The sequence below is a fragment of the Topomyia yanbarensis genome, chromosome 1, assembly GCF_030247195.1.
Source record: "Topomyia yanbarensis strain Yona2022 chromosome 1, ASM3024719v1, whole genome shotgun sequence".
NCBI classification, from domain to species: Eukaryota; Metazoa; Arthropoda; class Insecta; order Diptera; family Culicidae; genus Topomyia; species Topomyia yanbarensis.
The window spans coordinates 27,534,126-27,546,288 of NC_080670.1; positions in this window are offsets into that span (position 1 = coordinate 27,534,126).

The following is a 12,163-nucleotide window of genomic DNA, read 5'->3' on the forward strand; positions in this document are numbered from 1 at the left end:
ACTCCGTATTGGCCACAAGAGAACGACCTTGTTGAGCTACAAAATCGCTCTTTAGGTAAGCGTTAAAAATTATCCAAGCGCTAAACACAAGACTAGTAGAAAGATTCACTTATCAAATTGTCTATGTATTATACAACATCGCATTGTGCAACCGGTAAAACACTGAGTGAATTGATGTACGATAGAAAAGTACGAACAAAGTTACCTTCTCTAGCAGATTTGTGTACAGCTGTGCCAAACACAATATAGAGATCGGGACCAGTATTTAAAAGTAAAGGGAAGGTAGGTAGCGGAAGACATTTGGCAGCTAGCCAATGTTTCGGATTTGGAGATAGGTGATAGAGTACATATGAAACGATCCTATTCCGGGAGCTAAATTGAGCTCAACGTTCAACAGTACTACATTTACGGTTATAGCTAAACAGAGACCAAGAACGACCGTACGAAATGACGGAAAGGTAAAGGTGTATTAGCGAAAGTCTAGTCATCTGAAAAAGATGAATTCGAACACCGATTACAATCACTATAATAAAGCCGACGAAGAAAACGATTTTAAGGGGTTTCCGGATATTCTCACGAACTTCCAGATGAAACTGATGCTGGCAGGAGCCTACAACTAGTATGTCGAAGAATATGTGGGGCGATGCAGAGTTCCGCGCAATGCTAAGGTCGCTGGCTATGTTCTAGTTCGCTGAACGCTTTCTTATTATGATGAAAGGGAGATGTGATATATATATTGTGCTATCGAATACGCTCCGTAGCTCCAGCCACTATCATGGACTAACCTTCATCGAAACTCGAAGATTGCTTGCAATTCCCTTCGTTTGTTGTACGACTTCAGACAGGTTTGTAGCTACCCACGTGGACGAATTTCAACGGGTCTGCCACGTTTCACTGTGCCTTGTTTTTTTTAATTGCTAGTTCAGTCAATTTGAACGAGCTGCCACGGACACCGGGGCTTACCTGTCGGTGGGGAAAAGAATACTCTTCGGAATTCGGAGGTTCCACAAAATTCATTTTAGAAACTCGTTTTACAAATCTTTTGTTGATTATACGTCTTATACAGTACCAGCCTTAAACGTCAATGATTTTTTCGTTGCTGCTACGCAACGCCTATTCTTTTTCTTGCCTACTTTTCAACTCACAAGAATTTACTCCAATAATGAAGGTATAGCTCATGTTCAGATACTGACAATTTCTCATTTATAAATGAAGCTTGTCGTTTGAAGCTAGGACATGAGGAATAATAATACCCGGAACCCTTCGAAACTAGCAAAGTTGAGCTTTGGTTTTACAATCTCCATGTGGAATGCTAACCTTCTGTCTCGACATTCCTTCGAAACTGATTCATACTGTACAGAACTTTTTACAGGATATGTGCAGTGGTTCTACTGACACCACAAATCCATCCAGGTCGTTTCACGAAGATGACGACCGGCTTATGAGATCAGCTTCGATACCACCGAACCTGGGCTAACCCAATGATGCATGTAATCAGCTCTAAGATCTAATTGATCAGGTTCCTTTCACTGTTATAGCTAGACGGAACACGCCTTAATCCACTCCATTCAGCGACGGTAGCAATAATTGTCATCATTATAGCTAATTACGTTTGTTGGTCGCGATGGTGTTACACCGTCTAGTCGTTTATTCGAACGCACACCACCCATCGTCGATTGAGTGATAAATGTCCTATTCGGACTAAACAGGATCAGGTAGTAGTGTCGAAGAAGCTTGTACCCCTAGCGCAAACGTTGCATGGATATTCATTGAGTGCTTTTGCCGCAAGATTATTTTATGTTTATTACCGATTGCAACACCTTTCTCACCGCTCAACCCAGAAACGGTAAAAAGTCAACCGTTTGAAACGATCGTGATCTTGAACTTCGCTGCCGTGGAGCCCGTGTGTCCATGTCACTGAGAGACAAACAGCAGCTTTCTTCTCCGTCCTTGGACCTAATTGATATGCGGAGCCACCCCGATTTCCGCATTGCTTCCGATGATCACGATGCGTGAAATCATCATCGATCAAAAGAATCATAATTTAACGGCACAACCGAACGTCTCTATAGGCATATACACACGAGCACCACCGGTTAAAAACCCGGCTCAAATCGTTCAACGCACTGGTGTATGATGGTAGCGGTCAGTGCGTTTGCTCCTTTCGAAAGCGAAGCGAAATCTGGATGACCTTCTCGGATTGGGTGTATACAAAACTAACGAATAGTAAAAAGGCTACCACTTCCCTACACGGCGCTGACGATGCACTTGATCCGGTCATTGACTATGGTGATAGGGGAACGGTGGGATTTCAGTGCGCGTGACTTCCTGAATGGATCAAGTGCTGTGATAAGTCGGCGAAGAATTTCGTTCCTATAATGTCCTCGACGACAGGTTGGATTTTTTTCACCGTTGATGCAAAGAACTTAATATTACTTTTGAAATAGCCGTTTACTGACAATCGGAAGATATCCAAAGACACTTTAAAGTAACCGGTTAACGGAAAATATTCCCTGATTCTAAACGAGTATTAACCAAAGTTCAGCAACATTGCTATGACGCCTCCATTTCCATAGCGAGCTCAGGAGTTTGTCGCTCAAGTTCAAGATCGGTCACTAGACCACGTGAATGTAAACTATAGCGACCACTGAGTCAGAGCAGGAGCACTAGTTAAAATGCTGTTCTCTGTAGTACGGTGCCATAGCAACACCGGCATGAAGATGTATGTGCATGTCAATAAACATCAAGTAGGCATATTTTCCGTCTTCATTATCGATACTTACCGCACATCGGTATGAATCATCTCTCTCAAGAGCAACTGGTCATATTTCAACGTTTAACAACAATATCTAAAAACTACTCTTACTACTCTTAGTTGTTTTCTATGTTATAATATTAAATATTTTAAATATTTTAGTCTAATACAAGTTGGAAATATGTTTCTGGTACAGAACTCCGGTCTGATCCTTACCTCCATGCGATGATCGACTAACCAACCCTGGTTGGATCTTTTGTCCTTTGTTGACAAAGAAGAAGAATCCCATTGGGAGGCCTAAACCTCTTTATTTGCTCTTGGGTAGAGACTAGAATAACAAAGAGACGCCATCTTAATTCAGTGAAAACAATTCAACTAGCAACCAGGCTACAGGTCACAGGCAACACTGCAAATGTGCAAGCCTCACCAAACTTGTTTGTTGTTATTCCGTTTGTTTCTTTTGACCATTATAAAAATCCGATGCGACTTCTGGTCTGCTGAGTACCTCGACCAGCTAAAACATAGTTATATCCGCAGGAATCGTATTTTGCAGCAGCAAAACCATATTAGGCCAAAATTTATTATTTGCATCATTTGGTATTCGTTACCCTCATGCTGAATTTCGTGCTCCCATAAAACCAAGGCCTTTTCTCTTTAGCATTTCTAAACACGATGGTATTGTAACAAATTTGGTTCGAGGATTTGATTTTTATCTTTAAAATCTTTAGTAATTTTAATGAATTGCATAACAATACTTCCTTAAAAACAATGCCACATAATGCTAAACATTTACGATTGACAACTCTGTTGTTCGTTTGGAATGACATTGACAGTAAAATTGGATTTCCAAACGGAACATGGCGTCTCTTTGTTATTCTAGTCTCTTTACCCTCCCAGTGAGCAAATTTTCTGGCAGAGACCGCTCTGCTAGATTTCTGTAAGTTTTGGTTTGGCAGCCCTGTTAGATTTCTGCGCGTATCGTGTCGGGTTAGTTGAGCTAGATCGAACTCGGTTTCGCTCGCGTTTTCTGGCAAATTTTGATAGGAACCGGGCTAAACCTTGGCTGAACTCTGACATAAACTGTGCAAAGATCCTGGCAATTCCTACCTGGTAGAATTTAGCACGAATCGAGCAAAACATCTGACAAAGATGTGGCAGGAAGCGTGCAGAGATCTTGGCCGTACATTTCTGGTTCGATCGTGGATAAAAGTGAGCAGCACCGGTTGGTTTAACCGCTTCTGTCAGAAACGGTTGTTGCATTTGAGCGAATTCGTTGCCGGAATTCTCGCACAAATCGCGCAAAATATTCGCAGAAACTCTGCCAGCATCAATTTCGCTTTGCTCAACTTTTGCTAACTTTCTGCTTGCCACGCTGACCGGGCTGGGGTACATGAAAAGAGATTAAAACTACTAGAGGGAGCAAAGCGCTACTGCCTCCATGTATTCACGGACTGAACACATGGGGTCTCGCTCTAGCATATTGTATCCCATTACTTTGATATGTGTGTATCCGGGGCAATATGTGTCAAACTAATGGGCCTAGCATATGTAAGAGCGAGATGATAAATTATCAGTGTTAGCAGCGACATGCGACTCTTTTGGTACATGCCATCCTCGCTCGAAACCGTCTGGCCGGAGTCCATCAAGGTTCAACTGAGAACGCGTCAATAAACGGCCATCTTGGAAAATGGAAAAAGCAATTTTTCACACATCGTTGGGAAAGTCTTCATGATAATGAATCAATTGCCTTCGGGGCACTGGTAGAGTATCACTGATTCATTTTCAACGGTAGGAGAAAAAACTGCTTTTTAAGTTTTTCAAGATGGCCGCCATTACAAGTTTCTTTTCTCTGCTACGATCAACTTTAACTTGACGTTATTTTTTCACCGCGTTTCAAACACATTAAGCAGCCGAAGTTCGCAAAAAAAAAAAACATCTCGTGTGGATTGAAGAGCGACATTTACCGAGCAAAACCAGGACTATCAACCGGGAAATTTATGTGCTGGAATGCCTGGAATTTTTTTTGTTGCGTTTCCTCAAGCAACACAGTTTTTCCGTTCTGTTGTTTTTTTTCTTTGCTCCTGCAGTTATGCTGCTGGAAACGTTTTATTTTGATTTCATCGAGCACTAATCTATTCCGCAATGCCAATCTTTATTAATTCGTTCAGCATTATAAATTCATTTCATCAACAAATCACGGAATGTCGTTCCCCTCGTTAATCTGTATGAATATTGTACTTGCAAAAGAACCCCCTAAGGGCATGTTCAGGAGCGTTTAATTTTGTATAGGAGTTTCAAAGTAGAACTGGAACTGAAACATTCACATCTCCAGCAGAGCGTTTTGTTTTATAATTTCGAACAGTTTTGTTTTAAAATTTAAAACTGTTATACGGCGCCGTTTTATTTGTTGTTGATTTTAAAACACGTTTAGAACTGTGGTTTAAATGCATGCAAAGTTTTCAGCACAGACACTTCGACCCGATGGACTAGGGTAAAATAAATCTGAATGTAGTAATGCTGAAGGCATTGCGAGACACGAATTTTAAACTGAATAGAACATCCGCTAAAACTGCTGCTGGGGACAGCAAGTTCTAGTTTTAAAATTTTCAGTTTTATATAATAGAACTGTCAAAATTATGAATCTAAAACTGAAGCACTCCTGAACATGCTCTAACAGTGTTAAATTTTAAAACGAAACTGTTCAAAATTATAAAACAAAACACTCTGCTGGGGTTGTGAATGACTCAGTTCCAGTTCTACTTTGAAACTCCCATATAAAATAAAACACTGCTGAACATGCCTTAAGGACAGTTGGTTTCAAAATCGTCCAATGAAGGACGTGCGTAGGACCAGGGATGCCAACCTTCCAGATTTCTCTGGATTCCTCCAGATTTATTTTAAGCGTCGTCCAGACATACAGATTTATTTTTGTCTGATCCAGATTTCAGAGATTTTGTCCAGATTTATCCAGACAATATGAAAAATAACTAAATAAAATACAAGAAGGCTTCGTTGATTCTTAAACCACTATTTGAAAATAGTCGGGAACACCACAACTCAAAGTTTTTTCGCTGAAAGTCACCTAAATTTTCCGAATTTTCGTCAGCTGAAAGTTCCGGCAATCCAAAATGCTGAATCCCTAGAAATTCAAATTTAATCTATTTCACGGATTCTCTTTGCTGAAAATTAAGCATTTGAAATATAAAAGGAAGCGCAACTATAGAATTTTCAGTATGTCGAGACATATTTGTTTGACAACCAAGCATATTCCATCAATAAAATGTACAAATACTGCTCATAGATGGAGCTTCCTAAAAAAATAGCCCATCCAGACAATTCCAGACTTTTTAAAAAAATATTACAGATTTTCTGGAAAACCACTTGACATCCCTGCGTAGGACCAAATAACGACGTCCAAATAACCGTTCAACAGACGTCCATCGTTGCACCCGTGTTGAACGATTTTGAAACATTTTTTTGGGCTTCTCACTGGGAAATATGAGTTTGTTTTGAATAAAAGTTTGACCGTTTTATACACCTTCTCCCAGTAAAGTTCAGCCGGAAATGAGCCTAAATTCTAGCTGGTTCCCATTCGCACTCCGGCTCCAGTGACACAACCGATTCTAACTAGAATCGGTTGTGTCACTGGAGCTGGAATACGAATTAGAACCAGTCAGCATTCCGGCTGAACTGATCTGAGCTATAGCGAGCAGGAGCACAGGAAAATTTTAACAACCACCTACACCTGTACGGGTATCTTCTAGCTACTAGATTTTCTAACAAGCAGGGTAAAGTTCGGTGCATCTGTCAAACTCCGGCAGAAAAATATTAGTATTCTGGGAGCGTCATTTTGAAAATATGTTACAGCTACCGAAGCCCCAGGGAGCAAATTTTCTGGCAGAGACCGCTCTGCTGGATTTCTGTAAGTCTTGGTTTGGCAGCCCTGTCAGATTTCTGCGCGTATCCTGTCGGTTTAATTGAGCTAGGGCGAACTCGGTTTCGCTCGCGTTTTCTGGCAAATTTTGACAGGAACCGAGCAAAACCCTGGTATAACTCGGACATAAACTGTGCAAAGATCCTGGCAATTCCTACCTGGTAGAATTTAGCACGAATCGAGCAAAACATCTGACAAAGATGTGGCAGGAAGCGTGCAGAGATCTTGGCCGTACATTTCTGACTGGATTCTGGATAAAAGTGAGCAGCATCTGTTGATTTAACCGCTTTTGTCAGAAACGGTTGTTGCATTTGAGCGAATTCGTCGCCAGAATTCTCGCACACATCGCGCAAAATGCTCGCAGAAACTCTGCCAGCATCAATTTCGCTTTGCTCAACTTTTGCTAACTTTCTGCTTGCCACGCTGACCGGGTAGATTTTTTAACAAGTACCCGCTTGGAAGAAAAACGGGCAGCCAGCAAAAATCCGTCAGGATTCCGGCAGCTGTCAAAATTATCAAAATGGCGCTGCCAGAATTCAGCTATACTCCTTCCAGTTATGGCAGGCAGATTCGCCTCACCGGTTCGGTTTTGTTTATCGTTGTTTCATTTTCGCCATATTTAAATTTTTCCAAGGATAGTTTTGGCAGATGAAAAAATAGGAAGAAACAAAGATTTTGGTTTCAAACAAGGTAAGTAATATGGATGTCTCCAGACATGTTTTTATTATAAATTTACATAAAATTAAAAAAAAAATTAAGAAAAAATACAAGCAAAACCTGAAGCGATCTAAAACCGGTCCTGCCGGTGCGTGCCTGGCAGAAATCGGGCAGAAAAAACCGTTAATAACCGTAAGGCGAAAAATTCTGCCAGAAACGGTTGTTGCATTTGAGCCGGCCGGCTGGGCAGCGCTCTGCCAGCCAGACCCCCAGAAATTCTGCCAGAGTTTTTATTTCGCTGCCGGCTATCTGGGGGAAATCCTGCCAGGCACGTCCGAGCGGGTAGGGTCCCGCTCGGACGTGCCTGGTAGAATTCCCCCCAGATAGCCGGCAGCGAAATCAAAAGTCTGGCAGAATTTCTGGGGGACTGGCTGGCAGAGCGCTGCCCAGCCGGCCGGCTCAAATGCAACAACCGTTTCTGTCAAAATTTTTCGCCTTGCGGTTATTAACGGTTTTTTTCTGCCTGATTTCTGCCAGGCGCGCACCGGCAGGACCGGTTTTGTACCGCTTCAGGTTTTGCTTGTATTTTTTCTTAATTTTTTTTTAATTTTATGTAAATTAATAATAAAAACATGTCTGGAGACATGAAATCCATATTACTTACCATGTTAGAAACCAAAATCTTTGTTTCTCCCTATTTTTTCTTCTGCCAAAACTATCCTTCTTGGAAAAATATGAATATGGCGAAAATGAAACAACGATAAGCAAAACAGAACCGGTGAGCGAATCTGCCTGCCATAACAGGAAGGACTATAGCTGAATTCTGCCAGCGCCATTTTGATAATTTTGACAGCTGCCGGAATCCTGATGGATTTTTGCTGGCTGTCCGTTTTTCTTCCAAGCGGGGTAAAGTTCGGTGCATCTGTCAATCTCCGGCAGAAAAATATTAGTATTCTGAGAGCGTCATTTTGAAAATGTGTGACAGCTACCGAAGCTCTGCCAGCTGCCACATTTTTCTATTGAGTGGGAAAAGCCCAGTCTGTTGGTTTTACGGCTTCCGGATCTCACTGAGAATTTAAAACAAAATGTTTCAAAATCGTTCAACGCGGCTTCAACGATGGACGTCTGTTGAACGGTTATTTAGACGTCGTCCAACGTTCTTCATTGGTCTATTTTGAAACCAACCGTTCATAGGGGAATCGCTCATACAACATAGGAATGGAGTAGGAGTCCGGTTGTGCGAAAGATTTTCTAACAGGAATCGACATAGAATTCCGGATGATTTCAACTAGAACTCCGGCTCAAATCCAACATACTAGCTAACGACGCTGAATCCCTCTGGATAAAGACTCGACACGTCAATCGTTTGTTTACCATTTATCTGTCAGTGTCATTCCAATCGAGCACGAGACCTGTCAATGGCCCTCGTTCCAGAAGTATTCGAAGCGATTTTCTTCGGAATGAGGGCTTTTGACAGGTCTCGTGCTCGATTGGAATGACACTTACTGATAAAGAATAAGATAGAGATGGCGAGTCCTTATCCAGAGGGATTCAGCGTCTTTAGTACTAGCTAGAATCAGCCAAAATTTCGACACATTTGAGTTTAAGCTATTCCTCAGTGGGTGGCGCTAGTGTATAGCCAGAAATTTATTTCGATTCCAGACACCACATTTTCTGGTAGGGACTGTTCTGCCAGATTTCTGTCAGTCAGCTAAACTAAAGCGCACTTCCTGCCAACATTCGGATAGGAGCTAAGCAGAACGCTAACAAAATTCTGAAAGCAAACAAGAGTGGTATTTTGAGAAAGAAACCAATGTCATACTGGGAATCTTTCGACTTCGAATTTGTTTCGAAATGTTTCTGCTAGGATTCGAATATAATACGAATATTCCCCCTAGGAACGGTTGGTTTCAAACTCGGACGTTCGTTGGACTAACGTTGGACGACGTCCAAATAACCGTTCCACAGACGTCCATCGTTGGACCCGTGTTGAACGATTTTCAAAACAATTCTGGGCTTCTCAGTGGGTCCTTAGGTGACAAATTGGCTGCCCAGAACTTCGCGATTTCAATCGGCATGTTGGAGGAAAACAAATACTGTATAAACATAAATCAACAGATAAACAAACCCCCGCACCGATTTGGATCACGGACATTTGCGTTCTTGTTTTCTTTTACACTAGGCTTTATATTAATCGAATGGACAATCGTCAAATTAACATTCGCTCAAGCCCCTGCCCTCCACCATTCATAAATCGGTTTGGCCGTGTGAAAGTGTCGTAGCATTTTAATTAGCCCACCGATTCGTCCAGTTTAGATCACCGAACCACACTTACAAGTTTATTCATAATCCAATTAAGCACTAAGACCGGTGGGTGCTGATTTATTGCCGCAATAAGCGCACCAATGTCAAATCTGATGGTCTGACTCTATATTGATCTTGAGCGATGGGCTTACTTTGCAGGAAGTGTCGCGTGGCAGCAGTATTAAGCGAAAGGAAGTTATAGCACCTCGATGCACATATTGACTGCACTGGCGAAGGGCGTGGTGGAGGGCCCGGTTTGCAACCAGAGATGAAGTGGTTTGATTTGATTAAATCTTGTTTGATTGGATTGCATTTTTTCAATAGTGTTTTCTCACATTGGTTTTGTATTTTCGTTTCGACTTCGTCTGATGAGTAGCTGGCAGATCGACTTGGTCATCTGATAGACGCGCAATCCAGAAACTTGCACACCAAAAAATAATGAAATTTAAACGACATGTAAATCAATACGAATGTAAACATACAACGATTGAATCAAAAATTTGATTGAAAATTGCGTTAAAATCAATTGGAGCACCAAACAGCATACAATTTCACACTTTCATTCGTGTAATATTACACGTCATTCATTTTACAGCAGTATTCGAGTAAAAATACATTGAAGTGCATTGGTTTTCCGTTTAAAGAAACTGTAATTTTCAATCCACGTGTAAAATTACAATAAAACTCGTTGAAGAAAGCAGGACAAGTCGTGTGTATTTGTGGTGGGACTTAATTTTACATTTTTATTCATGCTCCAAATATGTGCATGAAAATAAACTTAAAATTACAAAATATTTTTTTCTGTGTGTGTTCACAAAGCAAACAACTAATCACGAGTGATGTTCCGCAAGAACAGAAATGCTGATTTCAAACGAAATGGAAACTTGAATTTTTGACTTACAAAAGTAAAATAAATTGATTGATTTTAGAGTTTTGAATGGCATCTATCCTTAGAATAATGTGTCTCACAGATTTGAACTATCCTAGAAGACGGGCGAATTAATCAATGAATGACAAATTAAAAAAATGCATGATTTCCTTTGGCTCATGAATCAGACCATTACCATCTGGTCAAATATCTGACATTCTAAAAGTAATGATGCATAATTAAACATATCGTATAATACCGAATCCATTCAACCGTAACCGGATTCTGAAAATATGCCATTATTACCGTCAGCCAGTTAAAGTGCCGAATTGCTAAAATGTCAATCACCTTCTGAATAGCACTTTAACGGAGCCTGACCAGGAAATGGTCGGTAGCCCCGTCTCAAAACGGAGGTGTTATTCTACTGTTATGCAGCACATTCTGAGCCTTTGACGACGCTCACCAACGCGTGCTTCTCTTCTGGTCCAGTCTCACCACCGGTCTGAACTTAAACGTATTCCAAAGAAGCAGCGAGCAGCGAGGGGAAAATCCTCGCAAAAACTGGTTTATCTACCAGCCGTAAATTCCATCCCCTCTGGCACCGAGGGCATAACCGCATTATACTACATAAAATTAGTGCAAAAACATCCACATTAAACCTGTCGCTGGGCGAGCGATCCATTTCCTCTACCAGCCAACAGGTTTCAACTAGTATATTGTTGGTAGTAGCCCCCGTAGTATACTACCATTGCTACAGGCTGAGGGTTCTGGACATGGCGGAATCAACTTTCAAAACTAAAAAAAATACTAATAATGGAAAGGCTGACAGTGAATGCTCATACTTGGTGGCTAGTCGCGTGTCACAGCTGACCGCGTCGCATGATGGTTCTTAGTATCGCTGTTATATTTACATCTATAATTGCATTAACGGAAGTTAACTTTCAAGATCTTCGATTGTCCTTTAAAAAAACAATCATAACCGTTCGTTGATTAGTTAGCTAGAGGTTTGATTTAATCATAATAAAATAATTAGTTATTTTTGTAATATCCGGCTACTAATTTCAAGATGGCAGTTTAGGATGTTCGAAAAGGCATTAGTAGGCCGAGACATTTTTGTCGACATTCCACTCGAAGATATGCAAACATCGATGACTGACTACTTCATCTTTTTCGAACTGCCGTTACGCCCCTCCCCCCTAATTCAGCGAACTAATGATTGACTTTAGATTTACTTCCTGTCACGGAAGGTACTGGCTGGTACGTGATGCGGATTATATGCATAATAGCGGGTTTTTAATATTATAGGAAAAATATATGATAAATTGAAAGCTATTAGGGTACGGGGTCTGAGTAGGAACGGGGCAATTACTGCGCTGAAATGGAGCTGTTAGCTGGTCACAACACGCGCGTGTCGATTCGAGAATCACTCACCGTTTTGTTGAAGTGATGGGGGGCCTGGGAAGCTGAGCTTCCCTCAAGGTCGATGATTTGATCGAGCATCTCGCAGTCTTAATACAGCCCCAAAAAAGATGTGTGTTTAGTGTTTTTGAAATGTAAAATCCAACCAATCTTCTGCCTATCGGATCATTCGCATCTAATGTTTGATTTGAAATTTTTCTTTATTCGGTCCGAAGTTTAACTACGA